The sequence below is a fragment of the Anas platyrhynchos genome, chromosome 7 (genome assembly GCF_047663525.1).
Source record: "Anas platyrhynchos isolate ZD024472 breed Pekin duck chromosome 7, IASCAAS_PekinDuck_T2T, whole genome shotgun sequence".
Classification (NCBI taxonomy): domain Eukaryota; kingdom Metazoa; phylum Chordata; class Aves; order Anseriformes; family Anatidae; genus Anas; species Anas platyrhynchos.
In genome coordinates, this window is record NC_092593.1 from 38965712 (window position 1) to 38989397 (window position 23686).

Sequence of the window (23686 nt, forward strand, 5' to 3'; positions counted from 1 at the left end):
CACACTGTAATGCTGAACAGCTGTTTCTGCACGCTCTTCATGAAGGAGGAGTATTTATCTGCAGTTCAGATGAGCTGGAATGCTGTCCGTGACCTTGCAGCGATGTTTTAACAACTGCTGTGTGAAGGAAAAACCAGCCAGGGCTCTCCACAACCCTCCTTGGGGTGGGGGTGGTGTTTATGTTCATTGTGGGACACATACAAATCCTTGGCCTAGGCTGTGCGTTCACACTTGAGTCACCTGCTGGTTGCTGTGGTTGAGCAGGATCTGACCTCTCCAGCAGCGCGGCTTGCATCTTTCCCATGCAGGTGTTCCAATCAGTTCCAGAGAATCCAGCTCTGGGGCCATGGCAGGCAACTTGGACCTGGAGGGGAAAAGCTAGTGAACAGATCTCCTCTCGTGGGAAAGGATGGCACTCACAGAGGGAAAAGAAGGAGCTGGGGGAGGCCAGGGAGCAGCAGCCCCTCTGGTGGCCCTAGTGGTTCGCAGAGCTCCTGGCACAGGCTTTTCTGAGCACTGTGTTGAGCTGCACCCATGGTACTAGCTCCTGGGAATTGCTAAAAGCTGGAGACCCTAAGTGCAGAGCAAGGAGGGAAATATTCCAACCCCTGGGCTTGTGAAAAGGAAGCTAGTCAGGAAAGAGCATCAAAAACCCCAATTTGTAGTCAGAATTGTGCAGACCTATCCAAAATTTCTCCCATTATAAACCTCTGGGATCTGGAGCACAGATTAAAAATCTTGGAAGATCAGAGGAATGTTTTTGGGTGGATTTCCAGCAGTTCATGACATTTTTCCCAACCATGGTGCTGCTGCAAGTACACTTTCCCTTGTGTTAATTTGTTACTTCCTCTCCTGATTCCAGAAAACAGCAGTAAAGCACACATCAGCGAGTACTGAACTTTTAGGAGCCTCACATAAATAACCTTGTGTTGGGTAAGAAAATCTTGTCAGTCCTTATCTTGCCTGCATTTTTTTGCCGTATATCAAAGAGGCGTCAGAGCCACCAAATGAGCCTCAATCCCCGAGCCCAAGATGCTGCTGCGGTAAGCAGTCTGGTGCAGTGATTAAGCCTTTATTCTTTCAGAGACCACAGTATGAATAGCCCTGGGACTTAAGTGTTAAGCACATTACATGGATGCCTATGGAGCCCAAGGAGGATGCTCTGATGCTTTTAGTAGGGATCAGGCGGATGATTTCTTATTGAGATGCACAAGGCAAAACCTAAGAGCTATAAAAGCATCTGTCAGAAGGCAAACAGCAGGTCACAGACTGGACAGGAATATCCTTCTGTCTCCTGAATGCAGCAAGCCATGGCTTACCTACCGGCCTCTCCAGCCTTGCAGTCACTTCCTCAGCATGGATTCCTCTTCTCTCTTTCTCTTACTTTTCCACAGAGGAAGAAAGATCTGCAGCTGTTTTCATATGTAGCAGTTTTTATATGACTAACATTGAGGCCTCGCTGAAGACATCAGGATTTTGCTACCAACTTCAGTAGTCACGTCTGGAAGTACTGGAGCATATGTTACACTAACTGCAGGGCAACTATTCACTGTGCATCTCTTAATTGCATCCATACAGACAAGATGTTCTACTGCACATGGTCAATTCCAAATGAGAATGAATCTGGCTAATGAAACTACATTTTCTCCAGAGCAACTGTAAGTGCTAGTCCTTACTGAAGATCATATTCTTGCCAAACTTCAAGATTTTAGCTCTATCCCTTCCTGCAGGAGCCTTGTCTGAATAATCATGGTTGATTGCTCCTGGAGTTGTGTGAATATTCACAACAGCATTTGTCATCTTCTCATTTAGTGTTTTTCTAAGAAAATAATTTTGCTGTCAACAAATCCCTTTCTTGAATGAAAAGCAAGTAGCTAAAGTAGCACGCTCAGAATAGGAATGGGTTTTTGTCCTCGCTTTGCCAAACTCAGCACTGCTTCAGAGCTTAGCATCTGAAAGATCACAGTGAATTAGAGGATCAGCAACGTGTGAATTCTTGCCCAGCCAATGGCAACTATCAGTACCCCTTCATAGTAATTAACCATGAGATTGCTTGTCTTTTCTTCTATTATGTGACAGCTGAGTCCTGTGGAACCTGTTCAGACACTGGCACCTATCACCTAGTTTTGCTTATGTTTAGGTGCATGACCTTATTTTTTGTTAACCCCCTTTTTCCTTATTACCATACCAAGGCAAGGTTGACTTATTCGAATCCATGCAAATATTTTATCATCAAGAATTAATGAACTCATATGTATACCCTAAACTGAGCTGTCAAGATGAATTTAGTTCTGTTTTGTGTTCTTTCTCAGCAGAGGTAACAGCACAGAGTTAAACTTGGGGCATAGAAAAACGGGACAAATATGCAAACAAAACATGCAATTTTCCTTGCCAACTTGCTGGACAGTTCAGCAACTGCAGTCTGGGGATGTGCAGCACCCCTGTTCTGTGGAGCAGATTATTTCAGATGAGATGTTCCAATGTTTAAGCTCTTCTCATTCGAATAACTAGGGCTTCCATAGAGATTAGACTTTGTAAGTCATCTTTAATCATTAGATCATTTATTGTCTGCTTCATGCATGATTTCACTGTTGCTTCCCTTTCATCTGTGGTGGCTGAGTCCTGAAACACCATTCTTGCATGTATATGCACTTGTTTATCAGTATAAACAAGGTGTTTCATTCTTAAGAGATTTAGACCAGGCAAATTTTATGTTCTTGTGGTATTTTCTGTGTTGATTCTTGAGAAAATTGAGAAAGCATTTTGGCTGCAGAGCCGGTGGTAGGCTGCTCCTGTGAGTTAGAATTGGCATTAGCAGACAAAAGGATGCGCTGCCAGTTCATTGCTGGATCACACCTGGGTGGGAGAATTCAGCTGAATGTTTATTCACTTGGAGCAGAGAGTCAGCAGGAGGTAGTGAGCAGAGCATATATTTCACATCTTTGGGAAAGCCACTTTTACTGTCACTTTACATCAGGTCATCCTGGATTAATATCTCAAGCAAATAGTTTTATATCTTTTGTACCATGCAGTTAAAAGCACAAGCTGTTTAATCTCACTGCTGGAGCAATAAATGGCTATCAGCATTGATGCCCGTTTACTGATACGCTTTCAGAACAAAGTATAAATTAATTACTCTGGACAAGAATGTTCAAGAAGAGTTAGACATCAAGGTTTAAAGTAAGCATTAACAAGAATTCAGAAGAAGCCACGATAATTTATGGAGGATAGTTTCTTTGGTATTGTGCTATTTCTACCTACCTATCCATGTACGTACTACTGCAAAACAACAGGCTTGTTAATAGCTAGCTTTGGGCAATGGAAGCTCAACTGTTTATTTTATGTGAGGTGGGGGAAGGTTTATCTCACAAGGGCAGGGCACATCCTTTTCTGTGACTGCGGCACCAGCCTTGATGCTGGCCTATGCCCATCTGTTCCATGTGTTTTCTGTGAAGAAAACAACTCAAAGAATTGCTGAAGTTACCCCCAGTGCCCAGGAAAAAGTGGACCCCAGCAGAAGGGCCACCCCTCAGTCTGAGGGTTTTTAAGACAGGTAGTGTGTGCAGAGGCTAACGGTGAGCCAGGGATTTTGCATATTAAGAGATACACACAGGCATAAGATGCTTAATTGAACAAGTATTGTCTCATCATGTATGGCAGGGTTCCTGGTCTGCTGGGGCTTTTTCATCCCTTTCAGCATGACAGGTTCAGCCTTTTCAGCATTGCTTAGTTTCCCCAAATCACAGACAGCCTTGGTGGCTGTGCAGATAGACCCCGGTACTGCAGGGGATCTGCGAAGGATGAATTAGTTGGACTGCAGATGGGTGAATGTCTCTGCTCACAATAATCACATTACCGGATCACGGCCATCATCTGGAGCTTCTAAAAACAACATTCCCTCATCTGTTTGCCTAGCTGATGCATACCACATATTTACATAGGCTCTCATCTTAGAAAGTTTCATCATCTCTTGTGTAGGAGAATGCTGAAATGATGTTTGCACCATAAATGTTCCAGATTCCACACATACTTTCAGTAGTCCAGCATGGTCATGCAGGCAAAAACACAGAAATGTCACTGTACCATAGGGTAAAAGTAAAAGTAGCATTCAACAGAGTTTTCCAGTTTATTCTCTGATCTAAAAGGTCCTAGCCTTCAAATATTGGTGCAGTTGCTTAAGCATGAATAGACCCATGGAGGCCAACAGGATTCTTCATGTGCTCAAAGTAAAATCTCTGCATTTGCAGTAGTAGGATGTTAGGCTGATTCACCAACATGTCTAAAAACAGGATTAACTTTAAGAGTGTGAAAAGCAGAAGGCAATAGGACCATTTGCCCACTTCAATTTCTTGAGTCAGAGTTTAACCCCATAGTCAGGGTCTAAGCACCAACCACAGACTCAAGATCTATAATCTGAAATTTAGGAAATGTGCATCTTCAGGCTGAATAAAATTGGGATTAGATATGTGGAGACAGCCACAACGAAGGAGCAGAGGTAGCCAAGCTGGACAGGGGTATTGCCCAGCCATGTGTTCCTGCTGTTGCGTAAACCGGGAACACCAACAGCATGGGGTTAGCAGGTTGGCAGTCCCATTGACCCTCCTTCACCCTTCCCTCACTTATTCCTTCAAACTAATGGCCACTAGACCAATTCAATACACTTTCTGGCCTCTAGCCCCTAGTTACAGTATTTTTTAGTCAAAATCAGTGTGAGCTGGATATACAGTTGACAATTTCTCATGTCATCATAATGTGTGGTTAGTACAAATTATTACATTAATGTTTTCTCTTCCTGTACTACATCTTGTTATTTTGCCATCAGATAGTTAAGCAAACCAAGAAATTGAAGATTCTGTGTGCAAGATCTATTTGGGCGACATTAACATAAAATAACCTTTCAGTCAAGAAAGCTAGAGCTAAGATTTGAGTTTTCTGGGTTCACATACACACTGCTGCAGGAAGCTTGCAGTAATAAGAAATCCTTTGGTGATGTACTAATATTATAATGGCTTTCCAAGGCACTGTGTCTGAACTAAGGCCTCCAGATCACTCATGAAAACTTGGGCTATCTCCATCTTAACGGATTCTCAGTATCTCACCAAGCAGAATAATTGAAATGAAATTGATGGAAATGCTGGCTCTAGAGCACAAAGCTCAGGCAGCTGGGTGTCTAAGGGGGTAAAAGCCTACCACAGAAACAGTAGAGATCACATAAATTTGGTAAAACCAAAAAAAAAGTTACTTCCCCCTATGATGCTGTTAATTTCCAGTAAATTCCAGTGTGTTCAAGTTGATTTTAATCAGTTAGAACTAGCAGTAAGCCAGTTGCTGGAAGGATGCTGGCAGTAGGTGTTACAAGAGACTATCTGCTGGGCTCCACAAGAAATTGTTCAACCTTCAAAATTTTATGAAATGTGAAAAGTTTTGTAATTGTACTTTAACTCCTTTAACTAACATACAGTGGAATTGATATATATATAGAGAGACCTCAGAACGACTGTAGAGAAGGGTAATTACTGTGGGTTTTGTACCACTCTGAAAACTTGATTGCACAAGGACATGAACTTTGTCAATACGGAAGAGTGTGAAATGACAAATGAATGCGTAGAGAGGGTGTTTTCAGTAATTTTATCTGGTTACTCTCATACACGCAAATCTCCCAGTAATTTCAAGAACACCGTAAGAAGGAATAATTTATACTCTGATTTCTGCTCAAGAGGGACCTCCACAGACACACCAGTCAAATAATTTATTTTGACATTTGTCCCAAGTTCCTAACTAAACTGTTTCTTCTCTCATTTCTGATGGGAAAGTTGCACGGACAGAGGCTGGGATTGCAGCAAAGCTAAGGTGGACACTATATAGGATAAGCACAGTTTGCTTGAGGAAGACTTTCTGAATGAAGCCAGTCATTTTTGCTTTGAGAATAAATAGCTCTCACAGTCCCTGGTCCCTGTAAGATTTCTGCAGGCACGCTTTATTTTATTGTACTTTGAAATCTAAATGACTCTTCAGGAAGGGAAGGTTAAACCTACATGTAAGTGTTCACGAAGCCAGAGCGTTATTTGTCTAATTTCTCCTAGGCTGATAATCAAATACTAAGTAGCCCTAGCTTTTGGAGCAAACATTTCACCCTAAGGACAAACCTCTTCACTGAACAATAGATCAGAAGTGAGCTGGCACTCTGGAGTTCAAGACAGACCTACTGTAATTAATTCAGTTAGAGCACAGCAATTTAGAGGTAGCAGAAGGATGGCAAATCCCGCCCTGTTTCCTAATCTTCCCCAAAGGAACATATTTATTACAAACTCTTAAAATCACCTTTTGATAACGTTGAACAGCCTGTGAGGGGCCCATTAAAGCATACAAGGCAGACCCATTTTAATCCTTAATACCACTTGAAGATTATCCATTTTAAATGGCCTTGCAGAGCTTATCATAATTTTGTAAACTATTAAAAAGTATTTAATAGCACTACTATATCTATCTGATGAGAAACATGGGCTCTTCCAGCCTGCCTGATACACTGCATCTCTGTGGCTGCCTGGTGATGAGCTTTGGCAACCCAGATTCTCACTGGTACCACAGCTTCCTGAATTTCACTGAGAGTACAGACTGTATTACAGGCACCTGGGTCACTCTGCTCCTCAGGGTGAATGCAGAGATCTCATTTTGCTTCTTTACACGGGGCACTGTCAACCAAAACCAAGTATGCTAACTCACAACTGCCCATGCTTGTTCAGGATATGCAGTAACTGGCATTTAAAAGCATTTTGGCTTTCCAGAGTGTTGCTGAAACACAGCCATCTTTTACTCAGTACTTTAAGAAAGATCTCCCACCTAAATCACTTAAGAAAGAGAAAAACAAGCCATTCTGTGGCTCCAGGACAGGCAGTGGCTGACATCAGCTAGAGGTCTTCCTCTTACCCACTGGCAAAGGCAAGATGTGAGGACAATCCACATCTCAAAATGAGCTTAGACAGCAGATTTTACTAGACTCCCCATAGACAAACTAACCTCCACTCCTGAGAAGCATCACAGCAGCTGCAGGAACTGTGTGCAGGTCCGTGATGGTGTCTCTTACTGATCTCCTTCAGATGCAGCAGCAGTACGCCGCTCTTAAACCCAGGTGACTGCACCAGTAACACAGCCAGGCTGGAAAAGCAGAGAAAGAAAATGGAGCAAAGTCATGCCTCCACAAATGTGCAGTGGAAATAAACTGAAGTGCAGGTGTGCCTGGTTGAATCCCGGGTGGCTAACTCCCTCTAAGTGCTGCCTTAGAAGCGTGGGGAATAGAGGAGGGCAAAAAAAGGAGCTGGGCATGCTGTCCACTTTACTTGACTTCTGTCTGTGCCATTGAGCTTGTAGAGGAAGGGTCAGCATGGAGGGACCTGTTGACTTGGTAATTTGCAATTGTATGATGCGGCTCTTTCTCATGCCCTTGGTTGCCTTCACTAGATGAGTAACCACCACATTTAGAAGGCAAAAGGAAAGGAAATGTGAGCTCAAGAGGAAAGTGCAGCATTGCATATGCGCTCTTCAAACCCAGGAGAGCAACCACAGCAAACCAAAAAGCATATAAGGCATAGGATAACTGGGATGGCTTGGAAAACAGGGGGCTAATTAACCCATCTTGTGCCAGATAAACTGGGCTTCTCTCACATCTAAACTTAACCTGCAACACTGGCTCAAGCTTACAAGCAGAGAAGCGTTCAGACTGAAATCAAGCAGATAAGAAGTGAGGGGAGGCTGCCAAACTCATTTTCACTGGGGATCTGAACCACAATTCAGTTCAGGTGACGTTTTACATATTTTCACCATTGTTTTTGTTTAATTTGTGAAAGCAATTACACAGCCAATTGAACAGTGTAAAGCAACTGCTGCAATAGTCAGTATTTCAAAGAGGTACAGCGCAGCTCGTCTCTCCCAGTTCAGATATTCAGGCATAGCCCTACGGTAGCTGTACCATCCATCACTGACATTGCCATCTGGCCTACCTGAATCCTCCCCAAATACATCCTGTGCTGAACAAACCTGACTTTTCTTTGGGCTCCTTATGAGGAAAATGAGGTGGTGAAACACCCTGCACTGCAGGCGATACGGATAATCTTAGCTGGCATTGTCAGCTCTTAACTGAGGCATGACAGGGGACAGTTCAGTGACAGATGAGGCCAAATACATTGGGCCTCTGGGTGGTCACTTTGATGCAGATAATTGGTGGCTCACCCTGTTGAATTGCACAGTGTAAACATGTAATACTAGACCCCTACAGGACTGCTCTGCCCTTGTCTCACTTCAGCTGAACTACTCTGATTTTTACTGCTGTGGCTGAACTCAAACCCGTGCCTCTGGTCCCTTTTTCTGCTGGAACTGAATGGATGTAGCTCCAGTGACCTTACTCCCCCCCCCCCCCCCGACTCCTTGCAGACCTTCAATTGGATATATTCTTGTTACGTTTTCACCCAATAAAAGTGGAAAGAGAAATTTCAAAGTTAAACTACCATATAAGTTTCTACACTGTATTTCTGCATTGCACTTCACAAATTCAGGATATAATCAATCTTATTAACTTCTCTCCTTCTTTCTGTTCACCGCCAGCTCTCCTTCCCTTCACCCCATTGCCATCTACCTTCCTGTCAGTCCGGCTCTAGACCTCTGCCTCATCTGCTGTGGTTCTGCTGGTTGTGACTGTCTTGCTGGAGCCAGCAGGCAGACAAGAGGAAGGTGTGTGCTCTAAGTGGAGTTTCAGCGAGGGAGGCAAGTTCAAATGTTTCCATGCACCAGTTTCAGAGTGTTCCTGAACAGCAGTGAAGTTCAAGTCCATACTCCCATTTTGCTCAGTTTGGATTTTGGCAGGTCAGATGGGACACGAAGAGGCAGCAATCAGGCATTTCCACCACCCTGGAAGATGGCACAAGCAGAGAATGCCCTGTGCTGTATCAACCGCACAAGGGAGAACCCTGGAAAAGATGCAAGTCCCATGAGGATGTACAAGGAGAAATTTGGGCCTGCTGCCGGTCTGCCTGATATATGGAGCAATATCAAATCCCAAACTGTTTCATCAGCAGTGGAACCTAATAATTTAGGTTGTCCAAGGGTTCAGTATAGTATAGCTGACTTTACCTGAAGGGAAAGGAGAGACTTACTGGGCCTCTCCCTTCTACTCAGCTGCCTCCTTTGTTGAGTTTGTAGGAACTTCATCTTACAAAGGAATGCTCACAAGGTATTACGGGATACACTCGCACACATCAGTGTCAGTTGTACATGTAAAATGGCATCTCACCATGTCAGGGCTGAGGGACCATGGCCATTTGGAATGGAAGACTTGGAGGAAGGGCTGGGCCTGGCTAAAAAGCAAGGGAGAGCCCTGCCTGGCTGGAACAGGCTACCTACCCATGCCAGTGAGGCAAGATAAGTCAAGTGATACTCCTCAAGAAGTGGCACAGGACTCCTTCTCAGTGTGGGGTAGGGTGGATGAGTCATGCAGAGGGCATCAGCAAAGTTTACGTGGTGAATGTTGTGCTCCAAAGAACAAGACTTCTGAAAGGTCAACCAGGGAGTCTAGGGCAGAGCACAAAGCTGAATTCAGAAGTCCTGAATTTGAAATGCTGCCTTTTCTCCTCGTTCTTGTACTAACCACTCCCCAAGACCAAAGCAGGTATTTATCGCTATGATCCCCAACAAACACAGTAGCCTGGATGTGCTGGAATATTTTTGGTGTGCAAGTCAGAGAAATTATGTATCATTACTTAACAGAAAATAAATAGTTTAGAGCAGATAACTAAATACAGTATTCAAGCTCAACATTGTGGCAGCTGCTTGTCAGAAAAGACACAAAGCAGCTCTGTGACCCATGTGGTATCAATACTGCACACAGGTATGCATGCGATCTAATCTTTCCATTGAAATCTAGCAAAATTATAGCAAAATCACAGTTACATTAGCAAGTTTATATTGCAAAGCATTATAAAACCAGTTTAACCTTAAGAAACACCTGTGTATTGAGTTCATCTTCTCAGGTTACACCTCTGCTTTCATGGTGGGATTGGTTTGCTGGTTAACCTCCTTGCACAGCCAACCAGGAGGGAGCTGGACTCTCTTTTGACTCAGACCTCAGGGAATTGTTTCTCTCAAATCTTCTCACAGAGCCCAAGTCCTTAGAGATCCCACTGCTTTCTGTGACTCTTTGCTTGGTGTGGCACAGGAACCCCTCCTACCAGCTCAGGCCCTGGCTAGGGCTGAGCCACCAGGACCCACTGCTGCAGGTCTGTGGTGGGACACCTTGGTGTTACAAGCGGGTTGCTGAAGTGGTGTAATGTTACCAGTAGAGTAGGAGGTAACTGTGCACACTACTACGCTGGAAGCTGGCAGTAGTGCCACTGTGTTACCTATGATAAATAGCCTGTGTCACCGCAGTAGCTGGTCTCCAGATTGAAGCAGACTTTTGCGAATCAGCAGGGTCAGCATTTGAAAAGCATGTGAATATTGTGCACTTGTAAATATTTGAGCACATCTGTTTAGCTCCCTCTCAAAAACCACTGGGAAAAACTACTTCACATTGTGCCATGCAATGCTGTTACCCTGCTCTAATTGTCAAATCTGTTGAGTGTTTTTCTCATGCACACAAAAATTAAAAATTACTATCCTCATTCATGATTAATTCAGCTGCAGTGCTGCACTGTGTCACACTGCATTTTTTAAAGTATTAAATCCCACCTCATAATCAGAAGAGTTTTAATTAACTTTTTGCTAGTTCATCTTTTTCCCCTCCTTCACAGAGCCTCAGACAATCTCCAGAGCTGCTCACCCCACAAATGTCTCCAAGGATGCTACCATGACAGCAGCTGAGCACCAAGCTGGCACTGTGAAAACTGCCTGCACCAACCCACAGTGTCTCTCCCATACCTCCTTGCTACAGGTCTAAGGCCAGTTGCCTGCCCTCACACAGCTCACCTGGCCAGAGGATGACAGAGGTCTAACTCAAGGCATTTTCAGTTGCCTGAGAAGAGCATCAGGCTATTATTTTCCTTCAGCCCAAATCTTCTAGCGGGTATGGGATTGGTCTTTTACATTAAATCTTTAGGAAGTATAAGAGAAAACTTCAGAAGAACAGTATTCCTGCCTCTCTGTCATGTTTCTGCAACATCATCTGCCCTCTTTCCAGCACCTGGTACTCCCCAGGACTGCCCCAGACTGCTCACGCACCTCTCCTGAATTCACAGGCACTCTACCAAGCAAAGACGCATTTGCAGGTAGGAAAAATTGCTGTTTCCTCTTGCCCAAGCTGGTCCTGACAAGAAGGAAGGAAAGCAGTTATTACACAGTATTATTTTCAGAACAGAGCAAAAGGCAAAGCAAACAGCACGGAAAGAAGACCCACAGGAAACCCAACTCCCTTCCAGAGGTTTCATGAACCTTTCCGGACCAGTGTGATTTTTAGACTCAGCTTGGAAGGGATTACAGAGCCAACAGCCAAGTAAGCCTGAGCAGGTTTGGACCTCAATACACAAATTTTCTATGTGAGCAGAGCGTGCAGCAAGCACTGAGAAAGACAGCAGGAGCTGCCCTGCCTCTGCCCTGGTGGGACCCTGGCGGGAAGCTGCCCTGGCAACATGAGCACACTGCCTCTGGACAGCTTTTCCTTGCAGGACCAACACTTACTCAGCGGATCTCCTCAGGTTTTTCTGACCTTGGCAGTATTACAAGGGTCACATTTTCACATGGCTGAATTACTTCTGAACAATTTCTCTGATGTATTAGGCACAAACATGCTTTCTGTCAGCATCAGGCATATCTAATCTCTCCACCTGCTTTCTCCCCTGGCAGTTACATCCACTCTCTGTTGCATGGAAAATCCCACTGTCCTTTTTTTGGTTGGTAGCAGATTCCTGCTGCAGGCTGCGGGAGCACTCACTGTCCCCTTCCTCCCCATGCTTGTTTCCCTCATAGCCTAGCTCTGACGGGTTCCAGGTCTGCTTCTCCCTTCCTTTCTGCAGACTCACTGCTTGTGATTTCATAACCTTGCTTTACCTCATTTAATGTTTAACATTTCACATCTTAATTGCACTAATGAGTAACTTATGCGGGTCACACAGTAGTGTCTCCTCCGAGCACGTGCCAGCGGGATACCTGCTAACAAAGTGTTGCCCCTGCAAAATGTCCACGGTGCCCAAGTGGGAATTTATAACTACCCTCCCCACCCACCTGCAGCGACTGCCAGCCAGTCCCCCTGCTCACAGCCCTTGCCAAGGGTCACCTCACACCACCAACGGGGCATGGAGGAGGCCCCAGGGGAGGACTTCCCTGGAGAAACACCTGGAGGTGCTCCTGCATCGTGCTTAGCCTCTTCTCGACAACCCAGCCCAGGGACATGTACCAGCACTGTCCTGCTCCGCGACATGCAACATGGCAGCACTCCATGGGCGCTGCTTCTTGCAGGCTGCAGCAACTGGAAAACAGAGGATATGGGGTTCCGTGGAATGCATGCTGCTTAATATGGCAGTGCACAATACAGACAAGACACAAGCAATGGAGAATGGAAAGCAAGAAGAAATGAAAGGGAACAGAATCAAGAGCACATTTAATGACAGTAATTTCTGAAAGTGGTTTGCTGCATATTTGAAAACAGAAAGATGGGCAGTGGCCATTTACCAGCTCTCATCTGAGGGGACATGGGACACTCAGCAAGGGCAGAGGTGATGTTGTTTGGTTGTCACACGTGACACCTTGCAATATTTGCTGCTCTTCTACTTCTTTTTGTCTTCAAGGATCACATTCCTTGCAAGATCTCTGAGCCTCTGTAAGGAGCTGGGAATCCCATCAGTAATTGGGAGGATACAACATTGTTATATGTATGATATGAGGCCAGAAGAAGCATCTTCTGAAACATTTGCTTTTCAATAAGAAGCAAAGGCATTCCTGGCTCAGGGTCATTTTTAGTGGGATTTCCTTAATACTTGTTTCCTATCCCCTCCTGCCTGCTTTCCCCCAGTTCTGAATCCACTCATCCATAGCACAGGTTGAAAACAAACGTACCCTGAGCCAGAGCAGCTTGAACCTCATCAGGGCGGGAGCTGCTCTGGGGAGGACTCCTCCTTCCAAGCTGACACTCGCCTAGCACAGCTTGCTTTGCTTTCTGGAATGAAAGAAGCTGCAGTCACCAAGAGACTTTCGTGCCATTATTTTGTATTTGTTGTCACAACAGTTGTGTGCACACAGTAGCTTTATTCTGGCTCTGGAGTGGTCAATACACTACTAGTTGTTTTAGAACAAACTTATGTAATGACTAGGCTAACTGATATTAAAAGGGCACTCCTCCATTTCCTGATTTTATTTTATTTTTTGTCCTGCTTTGCTGCCACCCCCAGCAGCACCCAGGATGGGCAGACCCTCTCCAGGCTTTCCTGCAGAGCCTATTGAACAGCATCAGCCAAAGAGATGCCCCTTTGGTCTGAAAAATAGCCTTTCCCTGCCTGAGTTTGCTTTGGGGTATACCCAAAATATTGTGCATACCTTCCACCATCAGAAACTCTCCAGGAAAATGTTTGTGCAGAAAGGAAGGGCTGCTCCTTTTAGCTCTGAAGCTTGATAGGCTGAAAACAGAGATCAACAAATGCTTTCTGAAATCAAAGTAAGAAGGACCATTGAAATAAAGTATGGCTGTTGTTTATAGCTGAGCATTGCAAGGCTGTGTAAGAGATTTGGATGCTTTACCACTAAAATTAATCAAAGACATGCATCACAGTCCCCTAGGCTAATTTGCAAATACAACTGCAGGTCTCAAGTGTACATCGCATATGTGTAATTGTCAGCTCTAGTTTATTTTGAATACAGTCAAGGTAAGATAAAACAGACAAAAATGCATGCACCTAGGTATATCCTGCATTTGAGAAAATGAAGAACAACACCCACCTATCTGCCTGACATTCATTTGAAAGCCCTCAGCTATACTGTACATACACCTTACAGGTTATTCCCAGATGGAAAATTACATTTAAGAGAAATTGGTAAAAGCAGAGCTGAGCCCACAGATTTATAGGAACCTGTCTCTCCAGAAAGCATAATTCTTATTATCACTTCTTCAGCCACCCCTTCTCTGCTAGAGGTTCGCCTTCTCCCCAGCCCAACTTCCAGTCTCATGACACACACAGCTTTTTTCCCTGTCCACAGCCACGTTTTTGCCTCCCTAGAGCAATGGCTTTGTACAACAGGGCTGTTACCAGCCTCTCTGCTTTTGAATCTAAGCTGCCTGGTGCAATCATCTTCTCTACCATAAACACCAAGTAGCTGCTGTCTGTGGACCATGGGTGGTGGCTTTGAATGTGTCTGGTTTTGTCCATTCAGCAAGTTTTCCAGGTGCTATGAAGTTCCGTACTTCCCCTGCTTTGGGATACAGAGACTCTGGCTGCTATTCCACTTCTGGTGCATCTCCTTCAATATGAGTTTTCTTCCTCATGTAACCATGAATGTAGAATATAGAGAATCACAAAGTATCTGTGAAAAGAACGTGTCCTTGCATAAAAACACCATTATGCTTTAACAAATGGGACACAAGAAGAGGCATTAGCATGGACAAGCTTATGAAAGGGGGAAGTTCAATCTAAGCTGGCCAACAGAACAGTATTGAAAGGGTCTTCAGGAGTTTCCTCGCTGTTCAGCATGATGGGTAATAGTGGATGAGCAGAAGGGAGAACTCCTCAGAGCAAAATGTATCTGGCAGAGCTTCTGGCTACGTCAAAGGAGAAAGCTGGATTCCACAGAAATAGCTAGGTAACCAAACAGGAGTTAAATACATCTGCTTGGAATCATTTTCAGCTATTTTTGGTCATAAAAGGCCATCATTAAGATCTGAAAGTTAACAAAAAAAACTGTTTTCACCAGATCTGGAAAAGAAAAGTTAGAAAAATTTAATTAAGAAAAGAAAATTTCCTTCTCTTCCTTCCTCTCCCTACTTTCCACTTTTTCTGTGGTGGCAAACGTAATAGAGGATAACAAAGGAGAGGCAGGAAAGGAGCAGGAATATTCTCCCTCTCACCCACCACAAAAAAAAAAAAAAAAAAAAAAAAGTGGGGGGGAGAAGAAAGGATGCAAAAACAAATAATAAAGAACAGAACAACAAAAGCTGAGATCTTTCAACTGCAATTATTTTCCCTAAATTTCAATGAAACCATTCAGGAAAACAAAATATTACTAATTTTCTCTCCCGAGGTTTTTGAAACGGTTTCAGCATTCTTCCCCAGCCGGGTTTTCTCCTGTCTCCAAGCCATTGTGATGAGTGGTGCCAGAGGAGCTGCTCCACCAATGCGGGAGCTGGGGAAAGGGCCACCACGCCGCCAGAGGACACATTGCCGGGATTAAGAAATCGCCAGCACCAGGCTGAGCCCAGCAGGCCGAAGCAGGAATACACCAGCCACCCCGTCACCTCCTCTCTCCACATTTCAAAATCAGTTTTGTTTATATGGGATGCATGCTGCCATCCAGACAGCTGTCGATGTCAACATCTGACAGACTAAGTGTCTAGGAAGAAAAACTCAAAAACCGAGGAGCTCCTTCGTCCGGGTCAGTCTCCTGCAAGGCATTCACGAGAGGCTCCTGTGCACATTTTGACTAGTGGAGGTGCATGTGCAAACTGAACCCAGGGGATTGCAACAGAGACTGGCAGGACCTCCCCAGTACTGTGCCTGTGCCCAGCCTCTTGCTCTTGGCCAGAGGGCACATGCCAGAAAAGAGGGTGCCGGACTTCTAAAACATGCAAAAAGTGCTGGCTGATGGAGCCCTGCGAGCACTGATCTGAACAGCTTGTGAACCATTACTATCTAGAAGTGTCAAGTAAGATTAGAACAAACATCAAGCAAAGATGAAATAAACAGCTATTGTATGGGCAGAAATGGATTTTCAGTTTCCACAGTAAATAAAATAATGTGCTGTCTTTGTCAGTGCCCCTGTGATGATACAGTTTGCAGGATTTTTACTGGCAAGCTGCCATACTTACTTTCATTTATCTGCCTCAAAGCACCATTTCAAAAAGTGCAAAAGCATGTTGTTGATAGAGTAGATTGTTTATAGCTGAATTGAGTATTTCAGAACAACACGCATTGTAATAAAGCGGGGGAGGGGACGAGGAAGCCAGCACAGCTGCAGCTTCTTGAATCCTTTGTCAAAAATCAATGCCAGAAAGCTGAGGCGTATTTATTCTGTCTCAGTAAATGCAATACGCAACCCCCTTACCGCTCTGCTCCCTGACAAGTGCTAACAAAGACCCTGGAGTCTTGGAGGCCTGCGTTACCTTGCACCAACGGTGCTGGCATCTTGGGAGGGTTGCCTGGTATTCCCCACAGGCTCCTTGATGGCCAGCAGATCCTGGAGGGCCCACCACCCCTGAGCACCACCACAGCTCTGCTGCTGCTCCTAGATGATGCGCAGCACACGGTACAACAGCTCCTTCAGTGATCTAAGGGCAACCTTGGACTGCGGAGAGAGAGAGGAGGAGGGTATCAAAAATAACAGTATAAATACCATGAAGGTGTTTTTAGAGCAAAGGAACACAGCCCTGGTGACCTGCTGCTGCTGGAGCCAGCCAGCTGAGAGGGACATGGATCTGGGGCAGCCCACCACAGGTAGGAAGTGGTGGCTGAGCAGAAAGGTGGCTCGTCTGAGTTTACCAGTGCTCTTAGTATCGTCAGAAAGACAGTAAGTCAGAAAGGCTGTTCTCCATGCTGAAAAACAGCATGAAAAGCGCATGCCTCTGGAGGTTTCCACTGCTAACAAGGGCTGGTTTCCTCAGCGCAAACAATAAAAGGCTGATGAGTGAGGACTTCAGTTCCCCTAAGACCATAGCATCTAAACAAACAGCAGACTGAAAAATGCAAGTGGAATTAAGGTAAAAAGAGAACACGGCTGTATTGGAGGACAACTGTAACTACTCCCCAAAGTCAGAGGACACAGGGAGAACGTGAGGGTCTCCTTTCCCAGCCCTGCTGGTGCCAGAAGCAAAATGTCTCACGTTCCCACCATGCTGGGGGCGAGCAGCTTCTCTGGCCCCCATTCTTTCAGCTTGCTGGAGGTAACAGTGGTGGCATCACCTCCAGCCTGGCAGCGGAGGGCACCAGACCACATGGCCTGGGAGATAACAGCCTTCTTTTCTCCTTCAGCCTGGTTTCTCAAATGTCCTGCCCCACAGGCCCCATGTTTGCTGGTACTGCATGAGACAGGTCCTGGCCACCTGGGGCCCAGCTTGGGCACCTCAGCTGCTCAGGGGTCTCTCGCCTTGTCAGGTCTCCCTTGGCTTGCCTGGCCGATGCCGAGAGCCCCTGGGATACTCGTTCAGAGCACAGTGGTCCCAGGCACAGCAGGCTTTCAGGAGGTGCTGCAGTGCCTCAGCTCCCTTTGTCAGCAGGAGCTCCTGGAGGCACTCAGCACCCCAGAGCAACGCTTGATCCTTGGCTGAATCAAACCCCATTAGCATATTTCCAGGCGTTTACAGATGCCATATTTTCTACATTAATATTTAACCCACCAAGTCTTTCAAAGCCCATCTTTCCAAACCTCAAGTTCCCAGATGCTTTTTAATGCCCTTCTCAATACTGCAATAAAAGTCTGATATTTTATTACTCCCATGAATTATTATCCTAATTTGTAATTTGCCAGATTTCTTAAACTTCAAAATCTGTACTGTATTTTCCCACATACCAAAAAAAAAAAAAAAAAAAAAGAAAAGAAGCTGTGTGTGACACATTTTTCACTAACAAGCTGAAGCCTAATATTTAAATAGGCACAATGATTTTTCTGAAAGAGTGCACTATCTTTGTCACACTGTCAGCAAAGTTGTTTTATGTCACCCCAAATCATGTTAAAAGGTTTTCCTAAAATAGAAAGGATAACCTAGAACTGTGCATGAAAGACTGGGAGCAGAATGAAACAGTTATACATTCTTATGAACTTTGATGTAACGTAAACTTCCAGGATGGTTTATAGGCACCTTTTTTTTATTTTATTTTTTTATTTTTTTAAGAAGTTAGCATCTTGGTTATCTGGAATGCAGATGCTGGGCAAATTCAGAAGCTCTGGAATGCTTGCAAGCTGTGCTCCCTATGCAGTAGACGCCAAAGATAATGGAGTAAAAGACATTCAAGATCTCATCCAACATCTACTGAATTCAACAAGAGCCCTTTTACTGACTGTGTGGAGATGTAGATTAGGCCTCCAAGAGCACCTTTCTGTCAATAGAGACCTGACCAAATCCAGAACAACACAAAGGAAGTGGGTCAAATCAGTCAAAGACAGCACAGACACTGGAAGGGAGACCTCAGTGCCACACTTAGTACACTCATAATGTGCAAACGGGAAGATTTCTAAAGACACGAGGCTGATGGTGTCCCAGTTCTACTGACATGGCTTGCCCACGAAAGCAGAGACCAGTTTGCACTAAGACTGATCTACTAGCATGAGGGTGGAAACCTCCATTGGCACCCAGTGAGAAATGAGATTTTAATACTTACTAAATTGCAGAAGTGTCTTTCACTGACATCTCAGTGCTAAGTTCTGGAGAAGCACAAGTGAACATTACCTGAAACTTGTTTTTTCTTCCTGCAGACCTACTGAAAATGAAAGCAGAAAACTTTTGTGGAGCTGCCTAATGGCTCAAAGGTTGCCACAGCTTTGTGTGGAATGCTCTATTGGAAACTTTTCTGACAAGAGGAGAAAAGCTTTCATTTTTCTACATGAAAACATAGCAATATACTTCCCAAAGGTACAGGCCATGCCATCCTGGAAGGCTGGAGACTGAACACTAAACACTCAAATCCTGAAGCATTTAAACTCAGGTGTGGCTGGACAAATCTGAGCCAGAAATGTGAGAGCACCTTGACTGGAAAACCTGGATTCATTCAGAACTGAAAAAATGCAGTAATTTCTGTATCATTTTCTAGAGATCTTTTCCCACCATGGGAGAGATCCACCTTGCAGTGAACCTGTCAGAGCCTATTTTAAGATGGACAACAGCTTTGGATATCAAACTGTCCTCAGAGAGGAGTGATTCCTAGTGATGGAAGTGTATTTCCATAGAGCATCAGTGAAGGTGGATGAGAAGGCTCATCACAGGCACAGATGCTCCAGTCCACTGATCCTTCTTGCTCTGCCTTAGACCCCTTCAACTACTCCTTCCCACTGGAAGCAGGCAGACTTCCCTCTGAACTGCCAGGGATTAGTCCTGCCCCAAGTCCAAGCCTGGGAGCAAATGCCAGGTCACTGGAATTACTTGGCTCCAGTAAGACAGGATTTGCTTCAGGTATGACCCTGAGTAACCAACTAATAGTAAAATCCAATACACACACATATAGCTACTATGTTTTCTATATGCATGCTATATACACTGAAATTATTTATTTTTCCTCAGTTACAATTTCATTCCTGCTTCTTGCTCTCTTTTTCTTTACCTTTCCTCTGAGGAGCTGTTGAAGACAACTCTTCCTTTTACTGAATACACACTCACCGCCTTTGACTATCTGCTGTAATAGCTGGCAAAGTAGGCATTTCTTCTGCATCTCTCCGAGCCAAGCAGCAGCCACTGCTCTTGAAAAGAGGATTCAAGGCCCCTTCTGCATCACTCTGATGGTTTTTGGAGAGGATCACTTCAAACCTAAGATTTCACTTGAGGCTGAGGGAGCTGAGAAGAGCAAATTCCTTTCAGCATTCAGGGCACCATAGTCACGATGTTAATATAATAAAGGGAAGACACACAGCTACACTACTGGGTGAAACACAAGCATGCTCAGTGTAAGTACTGCCTCAAATTGCCTCATAAGTTAAGAAGTCATCCAAAGCTGTGAAGCAGAAAGGTGAAAGCCCCACAGAAGAGTCAAATAGATTCCTCTAAAGGCCACAGAGAAAGAATTTGGAGAGTTTTGAACGTTTACCCCAGAATTCCCACCATAACAAACAGTCCCACCAGAAGACTGCTATTGGGACTGGTTAGCTCTGTTGTCATGTTCCTCTTGCACCCCTTCCATCACCTCCCCGGGCTAACCCAAACTAGAAACCCACCATCTATAGAGCTGGCAAAGTCTTAGTGAGCAAACAGGGATGATGGGCGAGAGTCTGGCATGGCACCCAACAGCATCTGTATGTGACTGCTGACCTCCGTGTGGCATTTAACCCTCTGGTGATTTCTCAGGGCTGCAATGTATCAACAATACTACCTTTTCTGATGAAATATCATCATCACATTTAAACATCATTGACGGGCATTAATTGCAGACAATACCTTCAATCAACAATTGGACGTTAATAAGCACAGACCTTGAGAATTAACACAATGAGACACTTGTACTTAATCACTAAAGAGTACTTCTCATAAAGAAAACCCTTTCCTTTTGTTCCTAAAAAGGTCAAAGTCTTCTCTTCTCTATTTGACAAGGAAAAAAAAACACACATAGGAGAGCATATCTAGGCTGCTTTATGTGACTTAAATTATTTCCATCCATGCGTAAAAAAACATTCCGTTTCAAAGATGTTCACCAAGTTTTTGTGTGTGATCTACAGCTCCCAGAGTCTCTGTTCCTGAAATTATTAGGTTAGCTGCTGAAAGCAGCAATCAAGTTTTACTGTTAATCTTAAAAGCTAATCCTTTTTATTGACTTCCCAGTCAATAAACTTGTAGCTCTCAAACTACTTTCAGGTTTACTTGAGTAATAAGAGGGTTTGTGTGTACCTGTGCATGTGTTTGAAGCTGCTAATTTCCTTGCTGAGTAAGCTGCACTCGCAGGTTAAAACTATAAAGCAATTTGCCTTATCTGCTGGCGTGGGGTCCTGCTTCCACTGAAATCAGAACAAGGCTTGAGCTGAGAGGACTCAAGGAGTAAGGTCAGGACCCTCACCTGGTCACAGTTTATGGGGGGATTCTTACAGGGAGTGAATCTTCCTGACGAAGAGGAAGGATAAAGAGAAAGATTTTATTTGTTAAAAGGAACCCAGCAGATATAGCCCCATCCCTATTCTTAAATTGAAGTCTAGCCCAGAGAACTAAGTAGTGAAGCATCACACAGATTTATCGCTCCTCAGCTCCAGCCAAAGACGAGGGAACGAGGGGCATGCCAGATGTCTCAGCCTCCTTCCAGTTGCCGTGAACCAGGTGGGCTGTGCTCACCCTGCTCTCAGCTCTCCCCTTGCTCACGCCTGTCTCCAGCAGCACGAGGCTCCCCAGCAGCCCCTGCCCCACCTCAGCACGACGAAGGCGGCACAGCATGGGAGAAGAAAAGCAGGTCTGCTCTCAGCTTACGTGCTATGTCGAACACTAAAATATAAATAGCTCTCTGAGCAGCAGGGAAAACATGAAGGCTTCCTCAGCTTTCTAATTTGTGGTGGGATTTTCTTGTGCCGAGCAGTATGTGAGCTCCAACTGAAGCTCTTCCCACTGGTGGGGGGCATTCGCGCTGCCTCTTGGAGCACAGCCCTTCCCTCGGCAGCAGGATTAATGCTGCGTCTCTGTCCATAACCAGTTTCACACACTCTGCCAGAACTAAAACCCTCACCACGCACAGCTGCTGCTCAAGCAGAGCAGGGCCCAGCCCCTGGGCTCAGAAGGTGCTGGGGGGATATTTTCTCCCTTCCTCACTTGGCGGCAGCTTTTACCTCGGCCCACTTCCCCTCCCAGGCCCCTCCTGCTGCCCCAGCTCCCGCAGAACAGGGGACAGCCACTGGCCACCATGGAAGCCCTGCAGCCAGCCGCAGGGCAAGGTGACGCAGGACAGGCCGTGGTGCAGGCTTGCCACTGCGCTCAGGTTTCAGGTGGGCCCGTTCCCCGCCCGCTCCGAGAGCACACGGCGAGTTTCATGCTCTTAACATTTCCCAGAAATTCAAAGTGACAGAACCGGAGGTATTGCAATCTGGAACTCTTAACTTTAGTAAACTGGTGAGAATACTGGAATGTGCATGTTCCTTATTTAACTGCTCCACCAGCTTTCCTTATATGCTGCTCGGCGCAGCCGTTCAGGATACATATTAGACAACTAACATCTGGACTGAATATCTATTAGGACCATATGCTCTACTCAGCTACAGCATCATGTTGGAGATTGGGAAAATCCAAACCAAATGGAGATATCAGAAACTTTCAAGGGTCAAAAAATAAAGTCATTTTGGTTTTCCCAGCCCCAATGAACGCGGTATATTGGCCTGCACTCTATGCCTCATGCAAAAGTCTTGCAGAAATAACCTGACTTTATAAATGAAAGCAACTTGAGTATTGTGGTTGAAAACAGATCTATCTTGATGATTTTTCCCCAGTAAGGTTTTGAGTGAGGCAATGCTGAATGCCTGTCTCCTAAATGAGACTGAACAGTAAGAGACCCAGCCTCTACCTTTCTGTCAATGCTTTACGATGGCGCTTTCACTGTAGGAGCAATGGTTTCCAGTTTCACCCCAATTGGATTCTCCTGGTATACAGCTGAAAAGGCTGCATGTGCCCCAAATGGCCATGCATGGGAATGTACCGCTTACATAAACAGCAGTCACATTTAAACACCATCAGAGCCCCTCGAGACAGCCGGAGGAGCACAGCATGGCTCCCTCACTGCTTAATAATGAACCGAGAGCGCTGAGCAGCTAAAGCCATTTTGTACATGAAAGGAAGAAGGCAGAAAGAGTCCCTTTAACGAGCTTTGAGGCCCAATCAGGAAAAAAATAGACTTGCCTGGAGCAAGGAGCAGAACTTAATAACTGGGCTTCTTCGCACTGCTTCAAATTCACTTCAAATGAATGTGCTTTTGGGCAGTGCGCTTGGCAGAGAGTGGTGTCTCAGGCCCCAGATGAAGGGATTTCTCCTGATTTAGCGGGGGTACCAGGAGAACCATTGGATTTTATCAAAGTAATATCAAAGTAATATTTTAAGTCAATATCTTGACCTAAAAAGGTCAAGATGGCAACCCTTCCCCCCCAATAAAATAAAATAAAATAAAATTTGCAAGAGAAAACAATTCAATTTTCCACTAACATTTTACAAGACAAAATTAAATAAATAAGATTTTAAAAAAGTTGATTTACTCAACTTACAAAATCATAAACATCCTTTCTATGCTTTTTTAATTTTTTTGATGGATGGATCAACGTAATGAGTTTGGAGAAAAAGAGGGCATGGGGTGGATATTTTTGGTCCAGAGAAGTGGATGAGCAGGCAGTTAGGGGCTCGGTGTCTGGAGAGAGAATTGAGGTGGGATTCAACAGCACAGCATGCCAAATTGTAGCTCGTAAGGACTCAGCGCAGCAGCACTGCTGTGCCCTGGAAGCCCATCAGCTGAGAAGGGCTGGAGTTGGTCACAGGACGTGTGTGAGCCACCAGCACCTGGCCTTGAGAGTCCGCTACAGCAGGCGAGGTAAGGTAATTCCCCCAGATATAAGGCAGTGTAACAGCACTGCTCAAGGCCAGGGGACCTCATCAACCATGCAGCAAGCTCTTACCACCACTCATGTTCAGGAAAGACGAAAGAGGCAGTCAGGAATGTTATTAGGGTGACCAGGAGGTTGGATCCTGAGGATTGTGGCTGGATTAGCCCAGAAGCAGTCTCTGATCTTGTCTGTAGATCAGTGGGATGCAAAAGGGAAATGAGAAATAAGCACCATGGAGGGGAATTCTTTTCAATAATTGTGTCGGCAAAAGGTAGAGAACAAGTGGTTAACTCGCCATAAATGCACA

At 44.9% G+C, this 23686-nt stretch overlaps 1 long non-coding RNA gene across 2 annotated transcripts; it reads right to left on the reverse strand.

Annotated features, from left to right (window-relative positions):
• Positions 1–8149: 8149 nt before the first annotated feature.
• On the reverse strand, positions 8150–20295 carry LOC106017800 (uncharacterized). Of its 2 annotated transcripts, none has more exons than XR_002403229.4 (7): positions 20041–20295; positions 16286–16467; positions 13513–13592; positions 13036–13135; positions 12377–12448; positions 11206–11290; positions 8150–9561 (listed from the first exon to the last, which is right to left on the reverse strand). It is a non-coding gene; the product is annotated as an uncharacterized lncRNA (long non-coding RNA). The 2 variants fall into 2 exon arrangements; XR_002403228.4 differs by lacking the exon at positions 16286–16467 and adding an exon at positions 19490–19663.
• Between the last annotated feature and the right edge of the window lie 3391 nt (positions 20296–23686).